The 18,680-nt window shown below is 31.8% G+C and overlaps 1 protein-coding gene across 1 annotated transcript in view; it reads left to right on the plus strand.

The window, feature by feature from the left end:
• The window catches only part of LOC105620829 (tyrosine-protein kinase PR2), a gene marked incomplete at its 3' end in the record, with an annotated part of 223,345 nt that overhangs the window by 3,319 nt on the left and 201,346 nt on the right, over positions 1-18,680 (plus strand). The window lies entirely within an intron of this gene.

Here is an 18,680-nt window from a genome sequence, read left to right on the forward strand (position 1 = left end):
AAAACAAGGTAATAAATTTTAAGTACTAATTGTTTTGTTAATATATATATATATATATATATATATATTACATAAATCATTATTTCAATTTTATTTATTCCAAAGCACTTATAACACAACTCTCAGCTTCAATAGAGGGTACATTAATAGGGACAAGCTTAAAATATTGCGGTATCTATTACTGGATTCACATAAATTCCTCGTATCTTTTAAAAAATATTTAAAATATCTTAATACAATACATTTAAAATATCTCAAAAATAAAATATTATTTTCGGTATCGTATGCATTAATAATTTAACTTAATAAAAAACATATTTTTTCTTATTTATATGTGCTAGTTTTCTTTATGACTTATCGAAATACAAAAGCACACTAATAGGCACAGTAATTGGGATAGTTACCCTATTGTTAAAATCTAGCAGGAACTAGAATTATTATAGATGCAAACAGAACTGTGTCGGGTTTTTCAAAATGGGGTACACTTCACACCGGCATGTATTTGTCGTGTAATCTATCAAATATATTACCATATTATATTTGAAATGATTTGCTAAAATGTTATTTGCTATCTTTCGAAAATTTTTGTAAGTCTGTCGTGAATAAAAAAATTAAGTTGATTGATTAATGAATTTAATCTAAGTAGAACTAAATCGATCAAATCTATAATATTATACATATTATATATTATCATAATATATAATATTAATATATTATCATAATATATATATAAAGAAATTTGTTGATATAATATATATTATTCCTTTTTAACATTTTAATTCACAAGAAACTTAACACTTTGTTTCCATAGATCTTAAAAAATTAATTTTCTAATTCTCCGTTCCGCTTTCCCGCGGCAATTGTGCCCCAATATAAGGAAATCAAAACAGGCAAAACAGAATGCGCGGAAACGAGGGAGTTTCTAGTAAAATCTAGTTTGCCTCCTCCTCGTTTTCGCACTTTATGTAATGGCATTAAATCTTATTCGCGGATTAGCTCCACAGAAGGTTTCAAGAATAAGATTTTGATTTGTGATAGAAAGAGAAGAGTGTTAACAAGAATATAATAAAACCAAGTTTTACAATGTAATAAAAAGTAAGATGTATTTTAAAAGAACAGAAAATTTACAATGATTTATGTATTGTCGCTGCACCGTGTAGTGTCTGTGTAAACGCGTGTTTGTGTGTGTCGGATGTATGCAATCGCGATAGACATGGTGTGAGTGTGTCTGCGTGCGTGTAGTATCGATACCAATGGAGACATAGGATACGCATGAACCGTACACGGACTAATGGCCGATAGTCGGGAATGGATGTGACAACGATGAACGTTGATTTGTGAAGCACGATCGAACCTGTAATCAGACGGCTCTGATTCGCGAAGCACGGTCTTATGGCAGATTCGCGGATACAATTCTAAGCATGGACGTGATAAATTTATCGCGAATACGCGTGGATACGCGAGATGCAGAAATCGAGTTAGGTTGATTCGCCGACTGCTGAGACACACTCAGCAGAGACAAAATACGTCCTACTTCCTTTTCGCGTTACTTGCTTTCGCTAGGATTTGAATTTGGATTTTAGAATATCGGATTGATCGGAATCGAAATCGGAGTATATCTTTTTACTGGCGATTGCGTCTTTTATATCATGATGTCGCGTTACTTTCCGGCTTTTCCCGGCAACCGATTTTCCACGACACGATAACGCGAGAAACCAGTTTTCATGCAATATCTCGTTCAATGATATTCGACGAGACACGGGTACTCTTAATGTGGTTAATATTCGTATTGTGCTTAATTTTCGGCTGGTCGGCTGAGAATGATAGGAGGAGTGTATGGGAGTTACAATTGACATTGTTAAACGAATGTTCATTAAATTGTATAATCATTGAACATTAAAATCCTATTGTAAATAGAAAATGCGATTGATCTCAGCAAACCAAAACGTAATGTAACATAACTTAGGGAGTATATAAAAAGAATAATATATTTAATTGTTATGGAGGACTATATATAAGTGTCACATAATTTTGAGAGTATTTTAGAAGTACAAAGATGTATTTTTTCATTGCACTATACATAATTATACACTATACATAATTATAACAATTACTTAAAAATATAATCTAATACACATGTACCTCAAAATACATAACATAAATACGACTGTGATTTTTCAGCAATTTAACAAATATTATACGATTAATATGTATAAAATACATACTACAGATATGTTAAATTTATCCTTTCAGCCGTCAGGGCGATGAAGAGGTGCTATTAACGTTTTTTGTGTCTTTTCCTTGTTTTACCTATAATACACAACATGGATGGAACGACATAAATAGCTCTAATAACATTTCTCCGAACACAACTGCAAATTACTCAAGATTAATTCAAAATTGAATATTACATACATGCTTTTCATTCTTTTTTATTATTCACTAGCCAAATTTCGATCTGAATTCGAAATCAGCGACCCTGAAAATTCTTTAATATTTCACCGGAAATACTTTAACAACCTCAACGAAAAGAGACTTCAGGACAGATAACACGACAATTTTAAGATAGGAATTAGTGTCAATTTTTATCATTATTGTATCCATTTTGTATATATATACATAGAAATCTAAAAAAAAGATGTTTATATTACACTGCAATAATATATTATTAACATAAAATCATATTTAAACTTGTTGACATAAAGCCGTATGTTATGCAATATTTATCATTACAAATAATATTACATGTAACATTCCTGATACTCATATAATATTACTTCTATATCTAAGTTACATGTTGTGGTTTGCTGAGATGAGTGTTTGTAAGGTAATCCTATTTGGCATATCAAAGATTTGAAATCTTTTTTTCTAATTTTTTATTGAATCCACAATTGAAAACTGATGATCAGATTCGAAAGAGGAAACATTTCTGAACATTAAATATCCAACATGACCTATATAAGTATATATGTCCCTCTTTTGTAAAAAGAATTAAAGAAAATGGAACATAAAGTATCAATTACTTTTAAAAGATTATAAGTTTATGAATATATTGTATGTTATATATTGATATGTTTATTGACATGTAAGAATTCACAAAGAACTTTTTATTTTCCAGACAATGGACTTATCTACTTATTTACTTATCTATTTAGCTCTACTTATTTTCATGATGTTTGACAGATAAATCAGAATCCATGATTTGGAATAATAAAAAATGTTATAATCGATTTGTATACTTACATCAGTACATATAGATTAATCATAATGGTTCTATCTTACAAAGAATTTCTTTTCTTTGTAACGATATATCCCTCCGTCAGTATTTTTGGGCCGATTATGTACTCGCTCGCCCAGGCCATGGTGGAAAGATTACATGGTGTGCTCATTAGAGAGAGACAAGTGTCTCTCTCTAATTCTCTATCCGTCTCGCTTGTTTGGTGATCGTTCGGTGATCGTAATTTAGCCAACTTAGTTGTAGTCTTCGTCGCACATACATCATTTAGGTCACTTTATCATGAATTACTTAGTATTCCCAACGTTTATTTACATGCTCCTATCCTAGCTCCTATTCACTTTAACGCATTCGTCGGAGTGAGTAAGAGTTATAACAGGAATTGAAATACAGATTTCAGAAATATATACTCAAAATATCTATATCTTTTTTGTAAATTTTTCATGTATATATATGAATACTGAAATATTGTTAGTATAAAAAAATTTAAGATATTTTTTAAACAGTTAAAATAAAATTATATAGAAATTCTAAAAATTCAGAATTTTTTCTATATATAAATTATAAAATATTGTAAGATTGGTATAATTTTCTATAATTTTCTGTAATTGTATATATATATATATATGGACATATTTTATATACAATTAAATTAAATCGTAATGTCAATGTATACTACATGAGTTGAAATGTCCCGGGATTTTTCAATAGGTGGCGCCATTAGAACATGATTCATTTCGAGAGGTTCATCTGTCACTAATTTATGTATGAAGTTTCATGACATTTCGTTCATTCGTTTACAAGCTACAATCATTTAAATGGCGCTACTTTCGCCTTCGTTCTGTACCATCACGATAATGCACCGTCACACACGTCCTTGAAAGCGATGGCCAAATTGGACCAATTATGATTAGAATTGGTTGTTCACCCACCGTAGTCTCCAGACTTGGCCCCCAGCGACTATTATCTGTTCCCAAACCTCAAGCGGTGATTCCAGGGAAAGAGATTCACATCGAATGAGCAAGTCATCGCGGAAACCGAGGCGAATATCGACTTGGCTTAGACGTTTCGTATTACAGAAAGGGCATCGAAATGTTGGAAAATCGCTATACCAAGTGTATCGCCCTCGAAGGCAACTATGTTGAGGAATAAATATAACTTTGCCCAAAAAACGCTTGTTTTCATTAAAAATCCCGGGACTTTTCAGCCCATGTAGTACACACACACACACACACACACACACACACACACGCACGCACGCACGCACGCACGCACGCACGCACGCACGCACGCACGCACGCACGCACGCACGCACAATATACACATATGTACAATTATATAAAACCTTTTCTCGGATAAATGAATAAATAAATAATCAACATACATAATATAAATAAATAAATAAGTACAATTTGTACCAACAATACTTATACCAATGTATAGCTCAGTGGAATTCTCAGGCATCTATGGAATTATTCCATTTTTTCTAGAAAACACAATAGACATTTATGGAATAATTGAATAATTTCAATAGGAACCCATTTTGATTTCGTAATACCATATGTACTCTAATAAACTCTAATAAATCACGTTTGATGCTTGCTTGACAGTTGATATTACTTTACGCTTCGAAACGAAGAGAGAAAAAGACACATAGTGAGATCTAATGAAGATGCATAGAGATCAGTTGTAGCAACATCTTATTTCGCAATATCATTTATTTCTTCGCAGTTGGCTAAATCAATGAACGGTACTTCAACTCGCACAACGAGCGTGGTTTGCCCAAACTGAGCACATCATGTCAATCCCTTTTATCGTGATACCTTTGCGCCACAATCCGACTTGTGTATGCGTACGCACAATTACGCCAGTGGAAGGGGTCTCCTTCTATTGCCTTATCGAACGCCTACCGGCTGATGTATAAATTCCAGAGCAAAGCTCAGGAGGCAGTCCAGATCCTCGAGCGTGTCAAAATCGCACCTACAGCTATTTGTAGCTCGGGCGCTCCTGTTAACGTCGTGCTGCGAACGGGCGTTCTCATTCACAGCTGAGCGTTCCCAGTATACGAGCTCCACGACTGAGCGCTCCCGGTCGACTCTGACTCCTGATCGGATGCTCTTGATCTTACCATGTACGGGCGTTCCAGATGGATGTTCCCAATGTACAATCCACTAATCAGACGCTCTCGACTGATACCCGTTTTTCCTGTCACCACCTCCATATCGGATGTTCCCGATTCTGCCGTCGACATCGGGTGCTTCCGGTCCGGTCCGTTAGTATCCGGGTAATCCGTGACTTGTTTATCCGCTTAAATATCCGCGATCTGCTTGTAATAGTCACTATTTTGTAATAGTCACTATCTGTATACGATCTGCTTGTACACGATCCACTTAACTCTTCATGTATATATTGTGTAGTACAAAGTTGTACAACATACTCACTGTGTACACATTCGTTGCAGTAGCCGCTACGCACACTTACGCGCACTGCGATCCACACATATCTCACGCGCACCCTCGAAAACGGCTGCAGATATCTAGATCTTGTGTAACAATCATTTGTCAATCAATGAGTGTGATATCAATAAAAATATTTTCTTGTAAAATGATTTGATGACTTTTTCTCGAACTCCGACGAACAAATTTCGGCAAGTAAAACCGTCACATCTTTGATTATAAACAAAACATTATGACGAAAATATAAACTAAATACAATCGTAAAATATAAATACGGATCTGCAATAAAATCTTTTTTTACGGGAATTAATAATCATTCCTTGGTAATTATAAAAAGCAAATTATATTTATTTACGAAATATTACATTACGACGTTTTACATTTTACTTTACCGACAATGTAGAGTGAATAAATTGAGCAATAAGTAACTGAAGCAATAGAGACAGACCAATAATTCATGCAATTTATCAATGTTCTATTGAATTTATCATATAATTACCATAAATAGCGAAGAAGTTACATTAAGTACTACAGAATCTGATTACTTTATATAAGCATAATGATAGGAAAGGACATGCTATATGTATATAATAGCGAGCAAAATTAATTAAGATATATAATATATACATTTCAGAACTCGCGTGGAAAAAATGCAAAAATGGAAAAAAATTTAAATAATTCATAATTGCTTAAATAATTCATCAGAATGTAAAAAAATGTTTCAAAATTCTGCAATTTGTTTTAAAAATCCCAAAAAATATTCAGTACAATCTTGTTCAGTTAAACATAAGATCTTGTTGAAAGGAGTGCGTCTCGAAAGGTAAATCGAAAGTGATAATTTTTTATGTAACACTATGTATTTAAACCATTTATACAGACATTCATCGAGCATTATAATGATATATTCGGAATATTACACGGTTCTAACAGATATATCACACTTTAAATTACAACCAAAGAATATGGTAACAATATGGGAGGGAGGAAGTGGGGGTTGTAAAGCCCCATCGTCTTTGTTCCGCAGGATGTTTATGATCCTCGAGTATTTTCCAATGGCATATAGCTGATACATCTCGAGACATCCCCGGACAGATATATTCTGAGTAGATGGATGAAGCGTTGCTGTCATCGGACGCCACGTTTGGTGGTTGTAAGATACTGCCTGAGATCGTTCGTTAGGCCCAAACGATAAAGAAAGAGGGAATGATATTGAGACGAGTGATTCCGCAATTATCCAGAGCGAGTCGTGCGATAGCCGGTCCGAGCCAGATCATCGGACGCCCGTATGAGAGCAATCCTCCTGCTTGAGATTGACATCAGGCGATTACAAAGCAGATCAAAGGGTCGATTGTTTTGACAGACGCATATGCAGGTTAGCGTCGCGTCGCTAATCGCCCAGGGACGCCTCGACCTTTTCTTATCTGAGCAAGTTAGCAAGGGAGAATAAGTTATCTTTCGAGGGAATAGATGCGGTTCTCGCAATCTTGGTTGTTGTAGCTTCTTTCTACTATATTCTTAAATAATATGCCAAACCATTCCTTCGAATGTCGTGTTCAGCTCACTCACTAAAATAACAGATTCGCTCGAGCGCGCGCTTCTTTTTCTTTAAAGAGAGAAAACAAGGGGATCCTGAAGAGGCATGCGTCATGGAGATGCGTAGAAGAGACGGAAGCGCTCGGAGTGCGTTCTTTCTTACTTTAATCGCGTTTATCACTCGGGCGTGCCCGAACAAATTTTTTAAAAAATTGTTTAAAAAAAATCTTATCATTGCAAAAATCTAAAAATTAAAATAACATTCAAATATTTTTAGAAACTAAAAATTGTTAAAATATCTTAAAATAATTTACAAAAGTTAAAAATTATTATGAAATTCTGTAAATTCTTTTTATTGCTTTAAAAATCAAAAAAATTCTACAAAATACTTTAAAATTGCTTTAAAAGTTTTAAATTATTAAAATCTGCAATTTATTCTTAAAAAATACTAAAAATTGTTTTTAATTAAAAGTTTTTAAATAAAAGTTAAAAATTTATTAAATATCAAAATCGTTTTATTATAATAAAGCAACAATAAATTTTTTAAAATAATAACGTTGCTTACATAATAATAATTGATATTTATTAAACCTTTTTAATAACATCTCTTCAAAACTTTTTCCAAAAATAATCATATCATTGAGATAGACTAGCAAAGATATTTTTTCAAAATCTGTTCCATTATCCGCTCAAACGTCGCAGGAGCACAGACTGAATGGTATAATCTTAAATTGCCATAAACCATTACTGAAAAAGCCGTTTTCTCTCTATCTTGGACGAATCTTTATTTGCCAAAACTCTTTAAGTCTCAAGTAATAAATCAAATGTTACCTGATAATTGATCGAGGATCTTGATATCGTCTATTCTAGATAACGAGTAGGAATCTTTTATTGTTACTGCATTTACTTTGTAGTAGTCCACACAAAATTTTATCCATCCATCTTTTTTACTAAGATCACCGATATCCAAGGACTGGTAGATTCCTCAATAACACTTTGGTCTTTCATTTCTTTAATTATTTTATTTCTTCTCTCATCTGTAATAGAATACGTCAAGGAACCTGTTTTATGGAGGAAGAGTCCTTTATTTTAATCACATGCTTCTTAACTTTATAATTTCCTGCAATAATCTCATTAGAAAACATCGTAATTCATTCAGAAAATTGAAGTTTTCTTTTTTGGATTCATTAAAATATCTAGAATTTCCTTCACAAATAGAGTTAAGCACGATGGAATTGTAATATTTTCAATGCAGAACAATTAAAATCAGTACTGTTTTCTGTCGAATTAAGAATCGAATTAAGAAAAATAGAATCAAAGATATTCTGCAATTAAACAGTTTAAGAAAATCGACACATATTTTACAATTGCAATTATTATTTATTTCAGTATATCAATTAACATTGATATTTTTACGAGATGTTTCGCAAATCGAACTTTTATTATAGTTTTGTATTTAATTAAAATTTGTTCTCCCGTAGAGATATTTCACATATTTGACATATTATTTTTATAATTATCTATTCTGATTTTTTATTTATCCGATTCGACAAAATTACTGTTTATAATAGAAATATCGGAGCCCATATTGATCTTAACAACATAAGGTTTATCATTAACTTCACCTTCATAACAAAAATCTTTTAAATAATTCTTAATTTTATTCATCCTGAAAGAACATTAATTAAAGAACATTAATTATATTGGTCAGTATAACAATTATTAAAATATTATTTATTTTTAACGGAAATTAGGAAAACATAAATCGTTTATTGAATAAATATTTTCCGGGGTATTTTTTATTCGGGGTATTCTTTTTTACACCGCAAAGCTCGACTATTTCTCATTTTCAACATTCAAAATGGAAGTGCCCTTCTTGCTACATTCCCAACTTTTTATTTACTATATAATTTTGTTTATATAACTTTGTTATTTACAGTTCTTTCATTATTTTTATTCTTTGCAAATTTATTTGTTCATTCAGTTTGTTTCCTTCTTTTTTTTATTAACATTTTCAACTTCATTCTTTCCTTTTTTTATTATAATTTTCTTTTTTTCAAAATTAAAATTATTTTCCTTCTTATGTTGAAGATTATTTTCTTGAATTAGTTTAATTCGTTTTCTCTCTTTCAATTGCTATTCTTAATATTACTCTCTCCATTTGAAGTGCGCTTTTTACGAACTCGTCGGATAAAGCGGACACAAATTGCACGCACGTGACTTTATCGCGAACTGAATCGGAACATTCTAGATATGCTATGATAATTTTTCGATGTTCGAACCTAAAGAGGCGATATTTTCTCCGAATTTTTGTTTTCTATTTATGAATTGCAAAGTAATTTTGTAACGACTGTGGTTTCCTGAAACGCATTTCTAGTTTCGACTAGAATTTCTTTAACTCTTCGAATTGTAGATTTTCTAAATTTTGCATGCTCTCTAATATCGTGTGTGCTTTTCCCAGTGAATACGTTAATAAAACAACGGTCTTCGTCTCCTCTTCCCAAAGGTTCGCACTAGCGATAAGATTAAATTGCGTGAAGAACTCGTGAAAGGGCGCACTTCCAGTGTAAGTGTCGGGCATAAGTTTTGTGCTCGTCTGACTATGAAGTAACAGAATCAAAATCATTGGTGGCGCTTCCGATATTATTCATACGAGGCGGCATGGCTGAATCGACGCGACTGGTAATACTCGCGGCTGAATTAGCGTTTATGACAGAATTATTAATGAGATTAGCGGTACTCACGACGGGACTGACGCGTTCGGCAATATTCGCGACAGAATTATCGCCAACGCGGGAAAACAAATCGTTACGTTTGCAAATGTTAAGAAACTTAGCTAATTCGTGGAGAGTCCTTGGTTTCTCCTGAAGTTACACAATCTTTGCGTGCCACAGCGTCGCCGCAAATTCTTTTTGTCTCTGTTGCATGATCTCGTTTCATTGTCGCAACGATATGATCTTCTCCTGCCTCTGTCGCTGCTTCTTACGAAGTTATTGCACTTCCTGCAATACTGCCTGTAAGATCGTGGCTGTCAAGGCAATTTCTTGTCCACGTTGTCGACATGGTCGGATCCTCTTCTGGAGCCTTCTTTTCAGATCGCAATATATACGTCACGGTAATTCATTCGGTTCGGTTGTCGGTCTGTTCGTTCAATCCATTCGCATGGACGAGTCCTCAAAATGTTACGCTCGTGCAGCCGATTCGCGAGGTTGCTCTCGCGGACGTGTACACGCAGAGTGACGCTCATTTGACCACGTTGCGATTGACCACGTTGCGATTGATCACGTTGCAAATGGCCACGTTGCAATTAATCACGTGTTGCAAAGGATCACGTTGCATTTGACTACGAGTTACAAATAACCACGTTGCGATGCAAATGTACCATGGTTAAATTATGATAGGATTAAGTTATTAAATACCCATTTGCATCACGTAATCAATTGCAACGTGGTCATTTGCAACGCATGGTCAATTGCACTGTGGCCATTTGCAACACGTGATTCAATTGCAACGTGGTTTAATTGCAACGTGATCAAATGGGACGCTCCCGGACTGTCAAAATAAAGAAGTAATAAAAAACACAAGTAATAAAAAACAACAAGAAACGTTTATATAAGAGAATACAGTGAAAATAAATGACAGACACGTCCAGACACGGCAACGGTTCATATCTGAATCTGAAGATCTTGTTTGACAGGTTGAATAGTTAATCGCTTCGGTAACGTGCTCACTTCTGTACACCACGAGTATATAGAGGCAAGATAAGGCACAATAATATATTGCGACTTCGTTTTTTTTTTTGCTACAAGTGCTACTGAGCAAGCCAGTTATCTTACCTCTATATCCAGAAAATCGGTAGCCGTACTCTGAATTGTCGCGGATTTTCTCTAATTCTCCCTCTTTTCGTGGAATAAATTTTGCCATACGCGGTTTTATTGGATGGATAGGGTTTTAGGTCGTGATTTGCTGGACAGCTTCTCGATGTTCCATTGAGAGGCTGCTTCCTCCAACATAAATCTCTTTTTCCATGCAAGAGGTTCTCGCCTCCTTATTTCTTCCTGTCACAACAAGATCGCCTCTCAAAAGGATGCAAATAATAGACGCAAACAGAAAGAATAAATGAGAGATATGATCTGTGTATCCCTGCCATTAGGAGTATTCCTCTTCAGTAATGATTTTTTTTGACGTTCTTTTCTCTTCTAGCAACCGGATGAGACAGTTCGACAATCTACAACATAGCCACCGATCCTCGCGTTGATTATCGTTAATTAAAGATTTTTTCGTAAAAGATGATAAAAAAAAAGAAATAAATTAAAATAGCACATGAAAGTCAGTCCGCACGCACGTTCGCTCGCCTTCACAAGCCGAGAGAACACACGGTTTACTTGACTTATCCGCGAAGTAGTGACGGACAGAAACGTTACGTCTCAATATATATATATATATATATATATATATCTTAGAAATTCGATACGCTCTTGGAATGCACATTTCCGACGATGTAAGTCAAACTTTCGTAATTGATTTTATTAATTAATTTACTTTACCGACACACAAGAAATAACGTTTTCAATCTTTACTTGAACTTCATGAGTTATACGTAATAATATGAAATTTTTAACTCGGAATAAATAATATTCTATATAATAAGTAAGAGTGAGACAACAATTAAATTAATAATTGTAATAAGAGATAATATCAAATTAACAACTTAAAGTATACATAAATAAATAAAAATTTAATAATATACATCGATTATTAAAATAAAGATAACAAATTCATCAATCAGAAACGAAAATCCTATTAAGTTCATAACAAAAAATATGGTGCTTGTTGAAATTAAATATTATAATTTAATGGATGGTGAAAATTCGATAACCAAAAATTATTATTGATCAAAGTAGTCTAATGATCTCTTGTTAACACTTCCTGAGGATGAAGTCAAAAAATTTGCTTACATGATATTAATTTAAAAATCATATAATCTCTCTCCCCCCCCCCTATCTCCCTCCACTCCCTCCTTTCATATCTCCCTTCTGCCCCTCCCCCTTTCTCTTTCCCTCTCTATTGTTCCCCTCCTCTCTCATTCATCTCCTCTCTTCCTCTCTTTTTCTCCCTCGCTCTTTTCCTCTCTCTTTTGTCCCTCTTTCTCCCTCTAGCTATAATTTTCTCGTTGTTTTATAGTTATTAAAATACAACGTGTGCTTTGTACGCGTATGTGTATTTAAAGCCATCAATCGGTAATTGCGATGATGCTTAGTTTTATATATTAAAATTAAAAAGACTTTATATTTTATATTAGTCCATGTTCAACGATAATTTGATTTTAAATTGACACAAGTTTTCCTAAGTATAAAAATTTTATATTATCAAATCTCCAAAACGTTATAAAAAGATTAGGTTATCAAAGTTTGCAGAATTTATTCAAAATCAATTTTTTTCCAGATGATGCCATTTTAAATATGATATTCATTACTTCAAGATTACTATGATTCTAAATTAACGTTTTATCAAGATTATAGTACGACTAATAGTGTATACAATTTTTTAATTCACAATTACCTTATTATCATTCAATATATGGGATAATTATGACGATAAGTATCGAGGAAACCGTGATGCTTCGCGCGCGATGGCTTGCCCGTTATCACGAAGAGACACGTTGAAATACTGACGATTGTGCATTCATTAATAATTTAATTACGTATAAGCATAATTCAAATAAATCAAAGAAAATTAATACCTACATAAGAGCGAAATACAAGATGAACACGTGTAATAAATTTATTCAAATACAATAATATACGTTTCGCTCTTGTATTGCGGATCCTTTTCAATATTAATAAAACTTTAAATATGAAAAATTATGATCATACATTATAGAATGCATATTTGAAGGAACGGATATGTGGAACATGGAGCAATATCGTGTAAACCCTGACAAAAGAAAATAAAACATAAAGCTAGTATTAATAAAGCATTAATTGGAATGTAAAGGAAGTATAAGGAGGGAGTAACGGAAACGTAAACGAAGAGAAACGAAACTCGAAAATTGGAACATGGAACGTAAAGGAAGCGTCAATTAAATGTTCAAGAATCATAAATAAAGCACAGATAAGTTCTTCGGCAAGCACGAGCAGAATGTTCATTAAATATAAACGGAACATGATTAGGCAGAGAACGTAACGGAGCATCATTGAGTTCTTAGACGAACGAATGAAATGTGATCCTAAGATCCTTGGTAAGCAAATGATAATAATCGATCAATAAATATTGATCAAATGATAATATTTTAAAATATATTTCATTTATTCAATAAATATTTAAGAAAAAATAATATGCTTTTATTTTGGAGCTAAGAGCTCACTTCAAAACAATTATTTCATTTTAACAACTTTTAAATTGAAAGTTCAAATTGAAAAATCTTTCAATGCTACGTCTTCTATCCTAGTCTGTACGGTTTTTGTAAATTCGAGAAGTTAGTTCTCACTAAGTCCCTCTGGTGGCGGTGCCGCATACTACTTAACAATGCTTCGTTTATATTTGGTGTATAACTCAATGACGTTCTGTCTTAAAATAAATTTTTTTATTTCTATATCCTACAAGTGTACACGAAGTGTACTTAAATGCTTCGTGTACGTTTAGGAAGTGTAGACGAAGCACTAAATAGCCAAATCTGAAGAGACAGATTTTGAACAGAGTCTGTTCAAATTTCTTTGCAGAAAGGTAACAAATTATACACGAAGTTTGTATCAGACAATGTCAGCAAACTGCTGTCAAAAATCTGATGACATGCTATATCAGCAAATTGATGACAGAAACTAAATGGAGTCTGCTGCATAATCTGACGGCAGATTAGGAGCAGAAACCGAACAAGATCTGTCATTTTTCATATACGGTTTCGCCACGAGATGGATTGCTTCTCGTAAGAAAAAACGTTCAGGAATCCTATAAGAATTTTTGGCGTATATAAATAACGAATAAGCAAATTTCTTAGAGATGTCCAAACTTTTTTAGAGTGTGTTTTCTGAATCTCCGAATATTTTTTTGATCATTTTATAACTTTCTCATGTGTATTTTGAAATGTGAAGTTAATCAATAATATTTTAGCAATAAAACTGTATTGATTGTTTCTAGTTTCACACCAATATATATAAATATATAATTATGTATAATTATATATAATCATTTATATATAATTATACATGTACAATTATATATGTACGCAAAATTTCTCATAAGAAACCAGGGCGATTTAAATGAAAATGACAGAAACTCGATTTCTATTGCCAATCTGTCAAGTTATATTAGTAGATGTTCGGTTTCTGTTCGCAATCTGCTATCAGATTCTGTCAGCAGGTTCTGTTTGATTTCCGTTGCTAATCTGTTTGCATAGAATGTTAATAGATTTCTGTCGGCAGAATAGGAGCAGAATGCGACATAATCAGTCTGCTAACATCTGATCAAATCTGCTATCAGTCTGTCAATATCCTGCTAACATTTTGCTATCTGGGAATGAATGAAATGCATCAGTACGCTCCATGCATTCTTTGCAGAGTATTTAGAAAACATTAATGAAAGAAAAAAATTTTAAACATATGGGAAATATGACAGATGTATTTCGGACACACTTTACGGAGCGTTTGGGGAGAGCGTGTATGAATATTAAAACTATTGTTTAAGAAGCATTAAAATTCTTTGTTCACACTTCTTTGACGCTTTGACAAGTTTTACATTTTCATCAGGGAAATTATCATTATATAACTAGGTTTATGTTCAAATGTATTTTTATCTAATTTCCAAATGAACTAAGAGAAATTAAAAAAATTAAAATCAATGAATAATAGATGATAAATTACAAATGTTTTTTTATTTAAATGATAGTCATTTAGACGAGTTTCTTAGTCAACGCAATCGTTCGATCATACGAGTTCATGTGAAAGACTAAAGACTAAAAGTTAAGCTGTATATAAACATTGACAACAAAGAAGGAAGCATCAAATCCTTGTAAATAAATTAAAATATAAAGAATCAAGAAATTCTGTGTTATTTTTAATATCGAATTCATGTAATTGTTTATTTAATTGTTAATTAATAAAAATCATTTCTGTAATTTTTTGTACTTAAAGTTTTGTTAATATTGAAAAGAATCTTTAATACAGAATCGAAACATTTATTGTATTACTTGAATAAATTTATTACATGCGTTCATTTTGACTGTTATAGATATTAATTTTCTTTTATTTATTTCGATAGAACCTGTTACTTTAATTAGTTTTACAATTCAAATATCATATTTTGGATAATTAGCACCATTACAATAATATTCATGCATAATCTGTTTTTATTATAAAATGAATATTAATTTCATATCAATAATTTATAACAATTTTGAAGTTATAAGAGAATAAATCTTAAACGTATTTTCTTGTTATTTTTCCTTATCTTATACAAAATAAATAATTTTGTTATGTATTATAAGATTTATTAGTAAATATTTAATTATTTTACAGATTATGCGAAATTATTGGGTATGGAAAAAAGTTTCCGCCTTTTTTAAATGAAAACGATGTGTTTATTAAAATAAATCTATATAAGTGAGTTTATTCAAAGTATGCTCCTTCGGAAGCGACAACTTTCTCCCATCTTTCCAGTAATAAACGGATTCCTCGAATGAAAAAATTTGGTTCTTTTGAAGCGATCCATTCATCAAGCCATTTTTTGATATCTTCATAAGAATTAAATCGTTCTCCAGAAAGGGCCGACTGCATGGATCAGAACAAATGGAAATCTGAAGGAACAATGTCCGGTGAATACGGCGGGTGGGGCAGAATTTCCCATTTTATTCCTTCCAAGTATTTCTTGACCGGTTTTGCAACGTGTGGCCTAGCGTTATCATGTAACATAATCACAGCTTGTTGTGCCATTCCGGTCGTTTTTCTTTCAAAGCTTGGTTTAAACGTATCAGTTGTAGCCGATAACGATCGCCAGTGATGGTTTCGGACGGTTTGAACAGCTCATAATATATAATACCTCTTTGATCCCACCAAATGCACAACATAATCTTTGAAGCATGAATATTTCGTTTTGGCATTGATGGATCTGGTTCACCTGGCATCACCCATGCCTTCAAGCGTTTAGGGTTATCGTAGTAGATCCATTTTTCATCGCCAGTTATGATACGATGTAGAAAAAAATCCTTCCTTTGTTGTCGTTGACGAAGCATCTCGCAGATGACCAAACATCTTTCCATGTCTCTCTCTTTCAATTTGTATGGCACCCAATTTCCTTCTTTTTGCACCATTCTCATTGCGTGTAGACGTTTTCCAACAGTGGATCTATCAACATTTAACTTTTTTGCCAACCTATCGAGCGATAAACACGAATCTTCTCGAGTAATGCTTGCAATTCTGCATCTTTCGGTGCACCTTCGCGTTCTTTGTCACGCACGTCAAAATCATCACTGTTAAATCGCCGAAACCATTCTTTACAATTAGTTTTCGATGGAGCATGCTCACCGTAAATATCTACGAGCAAACGACAAAAGTGCGTTTCCACATCACTTTTCTTTAAAATAAAATAATGGAGTAAAACCTCCCGCAAATGTTGCTTTTTTGAAATAAATTCCGACATCTTCAACACAAAAAAATTATTCTTTGTTACGCTTCGAACAAATGCCATCTATTGGGCTCAAAAGTTTGGACACACATCTTTCAAAAACATGCGTTCTATCAAATACACGAGCAATGTTACTAACGACATCTTCTGCAATGGGCGGAAACTTTTTCCCATATTATATTCCGAAGAGAAAGAAAGTTTTATTTGTGATAAGAAATAAGTATTTGTATATTTTTGCTTGCCTATATATAAAAAATGAAAAGGTATGTTAAATATTAAAAAGACATGTTAATTTTCTTTGTTCAAATATATTTTAATAATAAAAATAAATATAGTTTGCATTTTGTAATTATTAATGTTTTTTTATTCATTCCTTATAGATTTGATTTATATCTCAATAATCGTTATTGTCACAATCATCTTTTAGGCCATCACATTTTATTCTGCGCGATATGATGTAATAAATACATAATTTTTGAAGGAGGTTAGAAAATTTATTTTTATACGTAAACAAGAAATAATTTCGATTACTAATATTTTCCTATTGATAATAGAAGCTTTAAAATAATTATTCATACAAGAATTAAATACGAAGAAAATGATACATTGTTGAATTCCAACTTTGCGTTTTTTCATCATAATTATTCCGGTTGATTTTAATATTCCCATCATCATTGGTCAAATTAGTTTTAAAAGCGTCATATTTTTCTGCTAGATCTTGTATTATTTAGTTTTATCGTCAAAGGAAGTTAATCAAAATATAATAACATACGAAATTTATATATAACAATTTAAAAATTTATTTATAGCGTAAATCTTAAATTAAAATTAATCTTTTGAATGTCAAACTTCAAAATATAAAAGCGGTCCCAAAATATCCGAGATATTTCTGTGTATTGATTTAAATGAAAATTTATGTGGGCGTTCAAGATTGAATACAAATTTGATATTAGAACTTCATAATTCAAAACAGCAATATGATGCAAAAATTGTAGCATATTGATTTTATTTTGTGCATTTTTATTTAATAACGTATTCGAAATTGTTAAATATAAATTTGATTTTAACGTAATAAATAAATTTTAAGATGATAAATACAATGTGATAGAAAATTTTACAAAATTCTTAATATCAGTGTATATCATTACATTTTGTCGTACATTTTTATGTATTATAAATTATATATTATTATGTATTATAATTTTTGAAATCGCTGCGCATTTCGAATTTGATGTTTTATAATTACGTCTTTTTGATGTCTTTAATTACGTCAAATAATATTTTAAAAATACAACTAAACATTTTATAAAATATATTATATTTAGAATTTTAAAGGAATGTATAATTTAAATACTATAGAAGATTTATTTATTTATTGTATATAAAAATTTTCTAATGTTTAAAAACGCTTATAAAAATCCGTTGTATTGGATTTTTAAAAGTAAATTTTAGAAATTTTAATTTTAATTTAATTCACTTATTCCTCAAATTCCTGCATATGCGGCTATTAAAAGAATTCAACCCATTTGTTTTATAAAATGCTGAAAGTTTTATGTTAAAGCCATTATTTTGAATTTGCAAATTTTAGTTTAGAAAATCAAAATTTTTAATTTTAAATATTCTAAATACATAAAAAATTGTAATTATATAATGATTTCTATTTTGTAATGTCTCGGTTTTTTAACATAAAATTTGTATATTAGACTTATATTTTATTATATTTATATTTTATTGATATCAAGAGTCCTTTATTATTAATAAAAAATTATATTTTCAAACAATGTTTAATAGTATTTTTAAAAGAAGACGATTAATTTCATGACTATAGACATTGACAT

Source organism: Atta cephalotes (genome assembly GCF_000143395.1).
Source record: "Atta cephalotes unplaced genomic scaffold scaffold00029, whole genome shotgun sequence".
In the NCBI taxonomy this organism is placed as follows: Eukaryota; Metazoa; Arthropoda; class Insecta; order Hymenoptera; family Formicidae; genus Atta; species Atta cephalotes.